Source organism: Ictidomys tridecemlineatus, chromosome 7 (assembly GCF_052094955.1).
Source record: "Ictidomys tridecemlineatus isolate mIctTri1 chromosome 7, mIctTri1.hap1, whole genome shotgun sequence".
NCBI classification, from domain to species: Eukaryota; Metazoa; Chordata; class Mammalia; order Rodentia; family Sciuridae; genus Ictidomys; species Ictidomys tridecemlineatus.
The window spans coordinates 15,954,544-15,970,605 of NC_135483.1; positions in this window are offsets into that span (position 1 = coordinate 15,954,544).

A 16,062-nucleotide genomic window follows, 5' to 3' on the forward strand; every position below is an offset into this window, starting at 1 on the left:
GGCTGTCCTAGTTTGCAACCCCAGCAACAGTGCGTGTGGTTCCCGTTTCTCCACCAGCGCGCGCGAGGTTCCCTGCGCCCCGGGTCTTCCGCTCTCCCCGGACCTGGGGCTCCGCTGCTCTGAAGTCGTGGTTTTGGTCTCTTGTTCTTTCATCTTCCTTTCCTTTCCGTCCTTTCATCTTGGCAAAGTCCTCCTCCTCCGCTCCACTGCGCGGCTCCGCTCCTCCGAGGCAGCGGTCGCAGTTATTTTAAGTCCTTGTCGCGGGTCTCCACGTCTGGGTCACCCTGGGCCCGGTTCTGCTGACGGTCTGTGGTTATGGGACGTGTGGGGAGTTGTGTGGCGCTTTCTTGGTTGTTTTGCGTTTGTTGTTGGAGGCAGACCCGTGGGAGAGGGCAGCAGGCGCCGGGGTCAATAAGGCCACCTGTTGGCGGGGGGCGCTGGGCCCATCCAGTGGGTCACTGAAGTGGTTGGGGGTTTTCACTGCGGTTGTAGTCGAGTTTTGGCTGGTTGTAGTTCTCTTGAGGCCAGTCTTGGGTAGACATCCAAGATCTCTCTCTCTCCCTCTCTCTCTCTCTCTCTCTCTCTCTCCCCCCCCTCTCTCTCTCTCTCTCACACACACACACACACACACACACACACACCTGAATGTAAGGGTCCGGCGAAACGTCGGAGCAAGAGACCACAAGAGACTGTTTTATGTAATAGCAGAAGGGTGGGTTTATTTGGAGACCAGCATGCTGGGGCCGAGCTCTCTATAGCAAAGAGAGATAGAGCCCTGAGAACAGCTTGAGCAGAGCTTATATACTTTCCCTGGAGAGGGCAGCGAGAGAAGTTACATTTTGTAGTTTGGCAGTTGGGGACAGCTCATTCTGGGAACAAGATTAGCAGACAGTCCACAGTTAGAGACAGCACATTCTGGGAACAAGATTAGCAAACAGTTCTTAAGATTTCAACAGTGTTTTGTTAAGCATATAGAGAAACGGAGTGACAAGCACCTATTTTATTAACCTTTCACCTGTAGCTGTTATAATTGAGATAGATGCTTTGAGTGGTAAGGACGGACTCTGCACAGGCTCATTTCATTCAATGCACATAGCAACCCTGTGAGGGATGCACTAGAGTGTTCCCGCCTTCCAGAGGAGAAAGCTGAAGCTCGAAGTGTAAGGGGTCTGACGCCACATAGGAAGGGGGGAGATCTCTGCTTCCAGTCACTACATTTATTGTCTTTACAGCTGTTTGTGATTCTTACCTCCCTCAAAAATTAGAAAATTCTTAACATAAAGAGTTTTATGTTAATAATTATCATATTCTTCCCAGAGCCTACCTCAGACTCAGGCACAGCATAAACGTTAAAATAATATTCATTCAGTAGATAAAGGGCCAATTTGGGTGGGGAAGATCTTTCTTTGGGAGAACTTTTTGCACCTCTTTTACCCTTTTCCTCAAGGTTGCTGGTCCTGAGGCGGAGGGCTGGGACCCCTCACATTCACCCGCCTTCCTGCAGTGAGATCACTTCGGTCAACCCGATTCCAAATCTGGAATAGCCTCTCGCTCACCTGCTTCAGAGACTCTTTGCAGGCCTCTTTAAAACCTCACCCTGTCACACTGCCTGTCCTGGTAGGACACACTTAGGTTTATTAATACCCTCAGAGCCTTGTGCCTTGACACGAACCTCATTCCCTCCCTCCTGTCCCAATCTCTGAAGGCTGAAGGTTCTTAAAGCCGCTGATCGGGGATGAGGGGAATGTGATAAAGACCTCCGCATGGCTGGAGAGCTCAGTGCAAGAGAAACAATCATTTACCAGGTCACTGTGTCCCCCACCACCCTTCAAAATTGTGTTTCCATGAACTGCCATAATTAGATTTTTTATGAAATCAGTCATCTTGAAATGAAAAGAATAATGACTTCTTGAGGGTTCTTAATCCCACAGGTGGCTGACCTGGAGCAGAAAGGCTGCTGCGTGTCTAATGGTAGATGTTGGCAGGAATTAAGGGAGGAGGTAAACAGTCCCGCAGAAAGGGGATTGTTTTCTGAAAACTCTGCCCAGAAAGCCCTGGGAAGGGCCTGGGTCGGCCAGCGGGAGCCTTGACCCAGGCCCGTTTCTCTGTGTTCTACTCCAGCACTAGTGCGGGGTGTGGAGGGCAGCCTGGGACTCCAGGATATTCACGTTTCCAAAACCCCTGTTCCCTCCACTCAGAGGCTCAGGGGAGGGAGGAGTAGAGGAAGAATAGGGCCACGCTTACCTCATTAAGGCACCTGTGATGGTGACAGCTTTAGATAAAACCATCTAGAAATTTTGATGGTGGGATCAAGAACTCTCAGTGCGTGAAGACATCACGGAGCAGAGGTTCTCAGAGGATGGTGAGCTGACCCCTAGGGACTGAAGCTCTTTCACAAGAACCCTGGGACATTTTTGCCCTATTTACCCATTTTACCATGTGGACCCTGACTCTGATAAGGCAAAAGCAAAGTAAGTTAAACTGCTGTCACCTTGGCACAGACAGGACCAGGCTGTCCGGATTGTCGGGGTTTTTCTCGGCTGCCATGTTCTCTCTGCAGAGATACCTGTCTGGCTTACGAATGTCCTTGATGAAGCAGCGAAAAGCATTAGTCTGATGAAGCCTTGACCTTCAAGGACGTGTCTTTTTAATATTCTGTGTGATACGATGGGAAGCTCCATATCCCTTAAGTACTTCTGCAGCACAGCTAAGTGCAGTGGTTGTCCTGAGAAGGGCCGTGTGCTACTGCCTGAGCATGGGCTAGCTGTTTTTTTTCAGACTTGGGAATTTGGCACAGACTCTCAAAAATGAATGAAGTGAATGAAGCGAATGTACTACTTCAAGGACATTGACTGACAGCATTCACTGTAATGATAAAACTTGCAATTTCAAGTGAAAATCAGAACTTTGAAGCTCTTTATCTGTCACTCAATCCTGAACAGCCTCTCAATAGAAGCATGGCTCTGATGAGATTAACGACAGTGTTTACAAATGGGATTGCTTTTGTTGTGTATTTAACTGATAACACTAGGAAGCTCTTCATGGCTCAGTGAATCAATATTTTCAAATGATCAATACATGATGAACAAAATCCGTACGTGGGAAAGGTCAATCAGAGGATTTTAATGTAACAGGGTTCAAAAAGTTCACTGACATTTCAGATTCGATATTGTCATTAATCTTCAGGAATCTACTGCTCGTCAAGTTCAATATCAAAGAATATCCACAATTATCTGGAAAAGCTGTTAAAATTCAACCACCCTTCCAAACCGTATATCTGAGCATGGCAAGATTTTCTTCACATACTCCATCTAAAATAGCATACCACACCAGATAAATGCAGAAGCATCTGTAAGAATCTAGCTGTCTCCTGTTAGACCCACATTAAAGAAATTGGCAAAAATATAAAACAATGCTACTGTTTTTTTTCTTCTCTGCATTATTGGGATTAAGCCTGGGGCCTTGTGCATGCTAGACAAATGTTCTGATACTGAACTACAGCCAGCCCTTTTCATTTTATTTTGAGATAGGGTCTCCCTAAATTTCCAAGTTGGCCTTGAACTTTTGACACTCTTGCCTCAGCCTCCTGAGTCATGGGGATTACAGGTGTGCACCATGTGCCTGGGACAAAGCTACTCCTCTTCTCACTAAATTATTTTGTGTTGGTATATACATATATTTTTCCATAAAATGCTATTTATATTAATATATAGTAGGATTATCACCGTTACTTTAGATGAATTAAAAATAAATATTATGAATTTTTCAGTTTGAGTTTCTTTTGTGGGCAAATATCAATAAATATAACCCACATTGACGGAAGGACTGAAAAGACCTCCCTAATTGTCAGTAGTTAAAGAAGTTCTGAGACCCAAATTTTGGAGAACTGTTGGCCAAGAAAATTATACATTTTTGAGTTGGTGGATTAGGGTTAGGGTTAGGGTTAGGGTTAGGGTTAGGGTTAGGGCTGGGTTAGGGTTAGGGTTAGGGTTAGCTCTAGTGTATCATTAGGGCACATGCTCCATTGTCCTTTGCTTGGTTTTCAAGTTTTGGGATAATTTTACTAACACTTTTATTTTTATGTCATCTAATGGATAGATACTAATTATCTTTAGACTGGGTTCTCCTGTGTTACTAAAATTAGGTCTCCATAAATTATAACTTATTTTAATTCAGAATCTACTAAGAAATTAAGGTATCAGAATGTGGTAGGGAATGGCCGGTGCCAGGTGAGCCCTTGATAACCGCCATTGTCATTGTCCTTACTACAGATCCCAGCCTCGCCCTTTGCTTGATGCATGACCACACTTGGTGACTTCAGACAGATTGTTCCTTCACGGTTCAGGAGGTCAGGAGCCGGAAACGTGTGTAGGGGCTAATGTCAGGCTGTTGGCAGCGCTGGTTCCTTCTGGTGGCTGCAGGGAGGATGTGACTCTGGACTCTTCCAGGCTCTGCTTCTGGTGACTGCTGGCTCTCCTTGGCCTGTGCTGTGCCGCTCAGTCTCTGCTCCAGTCACCACGTTGAGCCCTGTTTGTAGTTCACCTTCTTCTTATAAGAACATTGCTGATTACATTCAGCACCCACCTAGGTCCAGGGCAATCTCCCATCTCAGGACTCCTGACTTAATTGCACCTGCAAAGTCAGATGCAATTAAGGTAAAAGGTAACATTCCCAGGTTCCAGGGGTGAAGACACGGACATCAGCCTACTAGGCCCTTCCAGTTCATCTTTCCTCAGAGGCGCAGATGTTTGCAGAGAAGGTCACAGGGCTGATCTAGAGTGAGGAAAGACAGCCTCTCTGCCTCCTCCTCTGCCAACTCGTGGTTTGGAGATTCTGCTCGGGGCCTCTGGCCTCCTGGGCAGGGCTTGTCGCCTAACTGCCCTGTGTTCCTCTCACATAATGGCCACTGCTCACTCAGATCCAGGGCCTGGTTGACATCAGAGAGCATAAATCCACCGAGTACAGTATGTATGATTTCTCCTTGAATTGTGTGATGTGGCATCTGTCCCTCCTTAGTTACCAGAATTGATAGTAATACTTCTGTTTCGATAGTTCTCAGGGCAAGAAACATCCACTTAACGTCACGAGTGAAGATTAACCATGGTCTAGTTCACATCCAGGTACAGAAGACCAAATGACCCAAGGTGTGGTTTCTCTACAGCATCCCCCCAACCTATGATGTCCAAGTGGGACAAGGTTTGGTGTCTTTTCTCTTTGTTCCATCCCCTCATCTCTGATTATGACTGCTTGTTTTATCGCATCCCATCTCCTCTCAAGTTCAACCCCAGGCTGTGCATGTACTGTGGTTCCAGGGGCAGTGATCAAGGGGACTCCTCTGTCAGGTGTGTGGTAGGATGGGCCACCAATTGGTCCTAGGAGAGATACCAAAGAGGGATTTGCAGGTGACAATGAAATCTTGTCAGGGTTTAGACTTCAATAGGAATAAGCAAAAGCCGTCCCTCCCAGATATATTTTGTAGCAGGTTGGATGGTGACTTCCAAAAAGATAGGCCGATGACCCGATCCCCAGAACCTGAGGTTATCTTACAAGGCAAAGGGGTGAAGTGTACCTCATCTGGTGATAGATGTGAGGAAATTCATGATCTTGGGTAGGGATACTGTCCGGGGTGACCAGATGAACCCTAAGTGCCTTCCAAGTGTTCCTCTGAGAAAGAGAAAAGGGAACTAAGACAGCAAAGAGCCTGTAAGGTGAATAAGGCAGAGCCTGGAGCAGTGCAGCCACAGAGCAAGGAACGCGCAGGGAGGCCCACAGCGCCCAGCGTGGAAAGGGGCAGAGATTGTCCCTGGAGCCCTCAGAGTGAGCGAGGCCTTGGTGACGCCTTGATTTCAGACTTTGGTCTCTGTGAGAGAGAGAAAAAATGTCATATTAAGCCATCTGATCTGTGCTAATCTGTTACAGCAGTCCTAGGAAACTACTGTGTCTTTGATGGGCTGAGACCTGCGCGCCTATTAATAACAAAACTGCAGCAATGGTATAATAACAGCCGCATTCATTGAACATTCGCTCTTTACCAAGCACCAGAGGAAGCACTTTAATGCATTATCTCACTCAATTGCAGAGCAACCTCATTAGACAGGCATCATTGTTATGCGTAGTTTGTAGGTGAGGGGGCTGAGGCTTGGGGCCTGGGCTCTCCAGCTCATGAATGGAGGCACTGAAACTAGACCTGTCTGACTCTTTCTGTTGCATACAATCTGTAACCTCCAAAATGACTCCAAGGACAGCTTGTTTCAATGATCTTGGGCAGGGAGAATGATCTTGAGAGGAAGAATCCGAGAAAATGAGACCAGAACAGAGGGCCACCAGCAATTGGCAGAGAGAGCTTGACATTCCTGGGAACACTTTGGCAGCTGAACCCAAGAATATGTGAGCTATCCTCAAATCCTACCAAGGGAAGGCAGGGTTTGACAGGTGTGTGTGGAGGGCGTGAGGGGGTATCGGGGCGCAGACATTTCCTGGCTGCTCTTTAAGACCAGTTTTTAGGGTGGTTCCCACCTCCCATTCCTTTTGCACCCAACGGGAGGCTGCAGGGAAGCCCGTGATTCACTCAGCATGGAGGGCAGGCCTGGGTTGTTCTGGTGGGTTCTCATTCTTCCCATAGGGTCCCAGGAGAATCTGCCCAGATCCTGCTGAAACTCTCTGACACCCTGTTGGTCAAGCCATTGCCATTCCACTACCTTAGGCCTGTGGAGGCCGGTTCCCTTCCCTTCCCCAGGCCCAGTTGCCTTTTGACCTTACATATCTGCTAAGGCCCAGAGACTCAGCTCCAGGACCTAACAGAAAGCTCAGACATCTCTCAAGGTAACATTCCTGGGGACTGCCTGGGCGGAAGAACTTCGTGAGATTTCAAAGCTCGGCTGCCATGACATCAGTGTGTTAGGAGCCAAGAGGCTTGGGCTCACCTGGAGAGGAGGCGCTTGCTTGCAATTACTAGGCAGCCCTGGGTGGGGTGGAGGTAGGCTGCCCAAGGGTTCTTCGAATTTTATTCTTTACTCTGGGCTATTGGAAGGCTATTCAAAGACTCTCATTCTTTTCTTAAGACCATGGCTGAGGGTACTTAGGAAGAACAGAATGAAGAAGGCGAAAGGACAGCATCTGCTGAGCCCCTGCTGCAGGCTGGGCGTTTCACACATGCTATTTAATCTAGACTTCAAAACAATGCTAGAAGGGAAATGTTATTTCTCTCATCTTTTCAGATGAAGAAACTGGAGCTCACAGAAGTGAGGTCACTTTACTTGCCAAATAGGGCTAGTAAAATGTCAGAACTGGAGTTTACAGTCCACTATTTATACAATCCAAAATAAACACACACTCTGATTGAGCAACAATCGGACCCTCACATGTATAAAAAAGAGATGTTGATCATACCTGAATGGAACCCATTTTGTACAATTATACATGGAAATTCAAAACACAATTTTCTTTGTTATTTTTGGTAGGTCAAAGGGCACCTGCTGAAATCCAAGCCAAAATGTCACCCAAGTGGTATTCCTCCACCTACCGCAGGGTTAGCCGGCAGGGGCCATGGAAAGTCAAGAGGCATCCTGCAGAGTCACACCACTTTCCTCGGGGGGAGCGGCTCATTGTGTTGGTGACAGGTCTTCAGTGAGTCCTCTGATGACCCCGTGCTCTCCTGCAGAGTTGTGGAGAAGTAGGGTCCTTGGGGAACAAGGCGTTAACCATAATGGGGATAGTGATGTGGTTATCCACCTGCCCAGTGATGCCCAAAGACCATCTCTTTCCTGACCTCCCTGCCGCTCAGCTTCTAGTGCGGCGTCGTGCAGCGTGGTCTGTGGTTTAAGTTTGCCCGGCCAATGTTTCTCGTCCACTGCAAGTACAGAAAGCCAAGAGTAAGTTTCTCCTGGCTTGAAACCATTTATAGCAATTTCAAATGACCATGCCATTTTTGTTATATCGTGCACAAAATATCAATTACGATAGAGTGGAAGTGAAAATATCTGGCCCTTGACCACAGAGGGTTCAGGAAGCTCAGGTGTTATCATTAAAATGAGCTTTCTAACAAGAAAACCTGGTCATGCATTAAGCTCTTTGACCTACTGAAATATTTTTTAAATATGTCTTGGATACACTTACATGAATTTCTGGGTTCCATTCAGATACTTCAGTCTCCCTGGCTCGTCTTTATTGTACATGTGAATTGTTCAGTCATAGTATTTATATGTTTATTTCCCACAGAATGCTGAAAATAGCTTTTTATTATCTATATTTTTCTTAGGTTAAAAAAAATTCTTAGCAGACAGGCCAGGCCCCTGATGATCTCGCCCTGACACTGCTCCCCTGCCCTCCAGCCTCCTGCTCCCCTTCTCCCCCTCAGATCTATGCCTGAGGTAGAAAGTTCATGCTGCTGAAATGCCTCTTCCTTTTCTTTGCCCTGTGAACTCCTGTTTCAGCCTTTAAGGCTCAGTTCCAGGGTCTTTTCTGTAGGAGCCTTCCCCGGACGTTGCAGACCAGGGTCATGGAGTTCAGTGGAGTTTTAAGGATGTGTCTGTTCCCTACTCCACGTTCTTTCCCATCCTGGGCACCTGGCCTGAAACCTCTCATGCTTCAAGACTCAGACGGCAGATGACCTCCTCCAGGAAGCCTTCCCATCCCATGAACAGATCCAGCAGCTTCCTCCCTGGGTTCTCACTGTACATTGAACATATACAGCACATCCATTTATTCAACACAAACTTATTGGGAACCAACCACGTACAAGATGCTATGCCAGGCTCGGGAGAAGGAGCCGTAACACAAGAGGACAAAGTCCACGGTTTTTAGGAAAGAGAGGAAAGAAAGAGAGGGGGAGGGAGGGAAGGAGGAAGACTGAACACAGTCATTTCAGGTGGTAGACAGTTCTGGGGAGCAGAGAAGCAGGGAGAAGGATGGAGCCCCATGGGGGTGAAGGATCTGAAGCCACAGAGGCAAGGGCGCGCATGCCTGCAGGGAGAGAGGCCAACTGTAGGAGGAACAGGCAGGAATGTGCTCCAGGAAGAGGGTGAGCAAGCCCAGGGCCCTAGGGTGGGAGCGCACTTGTCAGGTTCCAGGGATGGTAGAAGGCCAACGCATCAGGGCCGAGCAAGCAAGGAGGAGAGGGGGACCCGGGCAGATCAGGCTTCACTTTAAATGCAGTGGGAACATACCAGAAGGTTGAGGCCAAGGAGTGATGAAACCGGTTATTGTCTTCTAACCACTAGTCTGATGGGTAGAGCATGGGGCAACTTAAGACACTACCTGGTAGTTGGTGGCCATGATTCAGGTGACAGGTGATAGTGACCTGGGCCAGGAGGGCAGTCCTGGAAATGGGGAGAAGAGGAGATTCCTGTTACACTCTGGAAGTTGCACAGATGGGAATGAGTGATGGTTGGCAAGTTGTCCTGTCTTCCTACAACAGGGCAGGGGAGGAATGAGGTAGCTCTTTCCAGCTCCGAATCTGGGGCTTACTGAATGGTCCAAATAGCAAACATCCCAACTACAAATTCCACTAGGAAATCTAACAATCAGATCTGAATCTGATTCTGTGCTAGCAAGACTGTAAGCATCACCTCTGAGTCTCCAGGCATTTGCTGGTTCCACACTGTCGTTAGGCCAGAGAAAAGAGATGTGGGCCTTTCTTAGCCAAAGAGTGTCCTTCTGAGTCCAAGGTAAAGCTCTATGCCCCATCCCTGACGGGGAACCGACAAGCAGCCTCATCTGAGCTCCACAGTTCTAGACTAACATCACCTAAGAAGAGCGGTCCAGAAGACAAAGGGGCAGGTCTCTGGAGAAAAATGGGCGTGCCAGCCAAGGATCTGCTTTGCTGTTTGGTCCTGTGATTTTCCCAGCATTCCAGAACTCCTCCCGACTCTGGAGGAACCTGGATTTGAATCCGCCTGACTTCCAGAGCTCATATAAAGAGTCCCGGGGTCCACATTAGTCCCAACTGGGCTCAGTAGCATGACGGGTTCAGCTGCGGACAAGCAGGCCCAGGGTGGGTGAACCTGAGTGCCAGGGCCATTCTACCTTCTGGGGCTTCCCATGCCCGGGAGGAGGCCTGGCCACAGCTCCAGTGGCAGTAATGGTTTTAAAAGTTCAAGTCATTCCAGCAGGTCAGACTTTACTTTTTAAATTGGAACAAGGAGAAAAATAGCCTCAGCTGATGATACTCGTAATGGACAGTAGGACAAATGCTATTTTTTCTTAAAGTGATGCTTTAAAAAGGCTTCTTTCATCAAAATTCATTAGCAAGGTATTCATTGCAGAAGATGTTTCTGGAAGCCTGATGGAGGCTAATTAGCACCCACACACATGCACCTGCTGGGAGCTAGGTCAGGGGACATGGAGGGAATAGAGAGAAGGATGAGATGCACCAAGTTCCCTGGAAAAGGTCAGTTATTTAACCCACAAATCATTGGTTAAGGCAGATCTGGAGAAAACGGGTGTGTTTTGTTCAGACAGGGATGTATTACAGTCAAACCTTGACAAGTTGGTGTGAAAAAGGCTCTGGAAACAGAGAAGGAAGCCATGGTTTTGTGTGGTATGCAGTGCAATGTGACAAGTACTGGCTTTGGAACCAAGTAGCCTGGGTCTGGACTCCTGTCTATACGATTGGGTCCTGTTTGACCTTGGGCATGTGAGCCTAGCCGCTCTAAACCCCAGCTTCCCCCGCTATAAAAGGCAGAGTCCTATGTATCTCCAGAGTTCTGCAGTGAAAATAAATGAAATAAAGTATGTAGTGACCTAACACATACTTGATGTAGAACAAATGGTAGAAAATATTAACATAGATTTTAATGTGCATATTGCTCTACGATCATTTCTTTTCCCTTTCTGATGAAAAATGATTATTTTCTGGAGTATCTCAGACTCTCTGGGGACAGGAGGTTTGGATCTACCTCTGCTTAGACAACAGACCCATGCCATGTGACGAGTGATGGCTAATTAGCTAAGACACTGGGCTCAGGAAAGAATCATTAGACTCCAAATAAATAATGGATAGAAAGAAAGCAGGTTAGGGTTTAGGGCGGATGCCCAGGAGAATTAGGCTAAATGACTGGAGGGAATTCAGAGACCAGCGAAGCCAGTCTCTATGGCACAGCAGAGCACCCGGAGCCACAGACACTGAGGAACCTTTCCAAGACCCTCAGAGGCAGAGCAGAAGCTGCAGTCGGAGTCCGGGGTTCTGTGGGCTGCCATTTTCTGCTCCTGGTCTCCCGGAGGTGAGGAGGTAATGCTGCACACAAGCCAGAGGCACTCAGCTGGGGAAGTCAGAGGCTTTCCTTCCTGATCTCTGCTTCCAGGTAGGGAACCACCACTTACATCCCACTTGAGAAAGATCCTGTGGCGACAAAAGCCCCCGGGTTAACCACCAAGACAGGAAGTGACAAGCAGGGGCCACAGTCCTGGACTGGGGTGCTGACCTCAGCATCTGGGACGGATTCTGACTGGTTGGAGAGCTGGTTCGCTGAAGCCTGTCTCAGGGGCCGTCCATGAGAAGTGAAGTTCAAATTCTAGAAATCTCTTGGTGTAATTTAGAGAAAGAAAAGCACAGACAGAAAATGTTGGAGTACCATTACTGTGTAAAAACAAGCGAGTCCCTAAACACTTTCTGAGATAACAAAAAAGAAAGTTTCACTAAGCCTTAAAAGAAAGAAAGAAAGGTAAACAAAGAATTTGAGTAGCTGTTGTGAAGACCAGGGTAAATGACGGAGGGCACTGAATAGAATGGCCCTGTTTTTTTTTAAAATTTTTTGTTTTTAGATACATGGTAGTAGAGTGTATTTTAACACATTATACATAAATGGAGTACAACCCATTCCAATTAGGATCCCATTCTTGTGGGTGTACATAATGTGGGAGTTATCCTTGTCATGTATTCACATATGAACAAGGAAACTTATGTCCAATTTATTCTAACATTTTTCTTATTCCTATCCCCTCTCCCCTCCCTTCATTCCCCTTTGTCTAATCCAATGAACTTCTATTCTTCCCTTCTCTACCCTCCCTTGTTATGGGTTAGCATCCACATATCAGAGAGAACAGGGATTGGCTTATTTCAATTAGCATGATATCATATTCTCCAATTCCATCCGTTTTCCAGCAAATGCCATAATTTCATTCTTCTTTGTGGCTGAGTAATATTCCATTGTGTATATGTAGCACATTTTCTTTATCCATTCGTCTATTGAAGGGCAGCTAAGTTATTTCCATAGCTTGGCTAATGTGAATTGAGCTACTATTAACACTATGTGGCTGCATCACTGGTGTATGCTGATTTTAAATCCTTTGTGTATAAACTGAGAAGTGGGATAACTAGGTCAAGTGGAGGTTCCATTCCATGTCTTCTGAGCAATCTCCATACTACTTTCCACAGTGGTTGCACCAATTTGCATTCCCACCAGCAACCTATGAGTGTGCCTTTCTCCCACATCCTTGCCAACGTTTATTGTTGCTTGGATTCTTGATGGTTGCCATGGAGGGGCTTTCTTGACATCACTGAAGATCCCGGGGCACTGATCACTGAGCTTCACCCATCTGCCAGAGACAGTGGGCGTGGCCACCAGAGTAAGAATCCTTGTAAGGGTGGTTGTCCTGTGGTCTGATCTTTGGTGGCAGTTGGGATCATGTGGTCCCAAGGATCAAAAGAGACTGGCAGATCACAAAGCCAGCAACTGTGCCTCTGGCCGCTCCTTCGCATCCTCTGCATCTGTCTGTGTCTTCTCAATCTTTTTCAGTTTCTACTTTTTTGTCTTCATTTTCCATTTTAAAGTCATTTGTGCTCACATTGGGCCCATCAAGACTACCCAGGGAAATTCCCTGATTCTGTGGTCAGCTGATGAGCAACTTTGATTCCATCAGCAATCTTAATTCTCTTTATCAAAATAGGTTCATAGATTCTGGGGCCTGGTAACTTGAAAGGGCCATTATTTTGCTTAACCCATGCACCAATTAGTTGTACTGCTTTAGGCCAATTATTAAACTCCTTAATCTTTAGTTTCCTTATTTGTAAAGCAGGAGTAATCATGGGTCATTCACTGAGGTGCTAAAAATTCATTGAAATAAAGGTGCGTTAAGACTTTAGTATCCAGAACATTATAAGAGCTTAGTTTTTGTAGTGTTTCCTTTGCTTTTTAAAAAAGAAGCAAATACACAACGCCGCACTTCTGAGTCTGTGTCCTGGACCACAGTGCCCTTGGATGGTGCTTGCAGAATCCCCAGCATTCTCAGCAGAGAAGGCAGCAAAGTCTCAGAGCCCAATTTCAATATTCCCACCTGCCTTGAGCCTGGGCATTGGGACACCCCATGCTCAACCTTGAAGGCTCATCCTGGCAGTGATTGTCCTGGGAAGGAAGTGCTCTCCTGGTGTCACCAGGGGGCAAATGACTCAGTGTATAAGCTCATACTTTTATGAATGGCAAGAGATGTCCAAAAGGGAACAGCACTCAGTGCCCTGAGACTCGCTTTAGACACAAACGTGGTGGTGATATTCATGTCCCAGGGGTCCTACACCCTGGGTCACTTGAGGCTTACAACTTTGGGAGTGGGTAGGAGAGGCATCACCACTAGGATCCTGGGGCAACTGAGGAATGGAGGATAAACCCCTGGCCAGTGGCAGAGCCCACTGGGGGCTGATGTCTGACTTCCACCCCCCAAAGTCCCCCTGCTGCTCCCTTGTCTTGGCTTCCCAGCCCACAGTATGGCGAAGGCGGTGAAGTGGCTCCTTTGGGTTTCACCTCCTTCTCTAATTTGCCTCCTCTGCTTCTGTGTGGGCCGGTGAAGAGACTTGCCCCAGCGCTGCTCCTGACCATGCCCCTGGTGAGGCTCCTGCCTGTCCCTCCTCCTCTTCCGGCTCTCTGTTAGCAGGCTCACGTGGCTGGCCATCCTGTGTCGGATTCTTATTTCTCCTGATCCTTGGGTTCAGTTGAATTAGTGAACAGAGGAAAGGGGAGCAGACGATGCTCTATTTCAGTGGCTCTCCCTTGAGGCAGACTCTTCCCCTCTTCTGAGCAAACATTAGAAATTCATGTGGGACATCTTGATGTGACGTCTTAGTGGAGACAAGGCAGTCTCTGGATCGGGGAATCATCATCCTGCCATGTTCAGGATAGTTCTTGAACTGCAGGGCCATGAGAACTGGCTCATCCAAAACGCCAACATTTATCCTCTATCAAGAAACACGGCTCCACTGGATAATCTATCCTTGCAAAGTTAGAAAGACCCGTTTGATGACCCTGTGATTAAAAAAAATGATAAAGGCAAAGAAGAGCTTTGCTATTTTCATGAAATGGCCAATCCCCTGCTCATTATTAGGCTTCCCATTGTAGTGGGCAGAGGGAGTAGGCACTGGGACTTTGGTAAGCACAGCCCTTGGCTGTACAGACTCAGGCGGTGCACTGGCTGGGTTGACGTGGTGGCGCTACAATCTACCAGTGTGACAGAGGGCAGGTTATTTAATCTCTCTGTGCCTCAGTTTCACTGTGGGTAAAGTAGGGAATGTTGCAGCAGCTCCTTTGCTTTGTTGTGTTAGGAAAATTGCAGAAATCCATAAGTGTTGGAGATTATTATAATCTCTACCACCTTTAGGACACGGAGCAGAGTGCTTCTTGGTGCTATGCTTCAGTTTCTTCCCATGCAAATGGGGATAATTACATCAACTTCAACATGTTTTTACATGAGAATGAGAAAACACACGTAGGGTGAAGTATAACATCAGACACTCAGAACAACCTCATAAAAGTACATCCCATCTTACAGTTGAGGGAACTGAGGCACAAAGAGGTCAAGTAACTTGGGCAGAGACACTGCTAGTAAGTGGGAGAGCTGGGATTTAAACCCAGACTGTTGGGCTCTAGATTTAGAACCATCAGTTGCTTTTCATTGGGAAGCAGCTAGAGTTTTTGGCAGCTTGTGAGCATGCAATAAATATCAGCTCTTGCTGGGCGCAGTGGCACATGCCTGTAATCACAGCAGCTCCGGAGGCTGAGGCAGGAGGATTGCAAGTTCAAAGCCAGCCTCCGCCTCAGCAACTTGGCAAGGCCCTAAGCAACTTAGCAAAATCCTGTTTAAAAAACAAAACAATGAGCTAGGAATGTGGCTAAGTAGTTAAGCACTAAATCAATTAATGAGCTCTTACCAACAGACAGCAGAAGCCAACTTTCCTTGACCCACATGCACCACTGAGATTGAGGGTTGGAGCCTCCTGGCAGGTGGGGAGACAATTCTGACCTTCAGGGCTGTTCTTCCCACCTGAAGCAGCAGGATTCTTGACTCTCCTCCCAGAGGGACTGTGCTGTGAACCAGGAAGAGGCTGAGAACCAGGAAGCCTGCAAACTGATCTTTGCTCTGACATCACCCTGGTAAACAGTGGTGGATCACAACAACAACACAAGGTCTTGGTTTCCCTCCAAAGAAAATAGGACTCCAGAGCTGTCAAAATAATCACAAGAAATTAGAGAAGGGGAGTGCCCCTTGGTGTCCCACCATGTCTGTTAACGAGAGCATCTTCTTGGAATGCAGTCCCAGTGTGACTTGTGTCAGAACCAGTGTGAGGCAAAGCCCAGGTTCTTCCTTAATCTCTGACAAATTGGAGCATGTTGCCACAGTAACCAAGGGACTCCCTGAGACCTGGGCCTCAGTTTGAGCACCAGGCAGTGTTGGATGGAGGAAAGGGAACCAGGGCTGAATGGAGAGGCTGAGCCTCTTTCTCTGGCTGTGCCACCCTGCGCAAGCCCTCAGCCTCCTGCTGCTCCACAAGGTGGACATGAGGATGCCTGGCTTGTCTCCTCACACCTGTTTTGTTAGGTTCAATCACAGTGACATAATGGTTAGCGATCATTTGTCCAGGACTTATTACATGTCAAGTTCTGTGCTCCATAGACAGAGCTCCCGCTTCTCTGTAGCATCCCCAGGAAGCAGATGCTGTATTTCTGTTTTAAGAAGCCAGTTGCCAACTCAGAGGGTTGGACAGCTGCCTGGGGCCACAGAGCTCAGGAATGATCCAATGTGCCTACAACTCAGACTCAACCATCCATTAAGGACCTACTGTGTGTGGAAGAAGTTTGC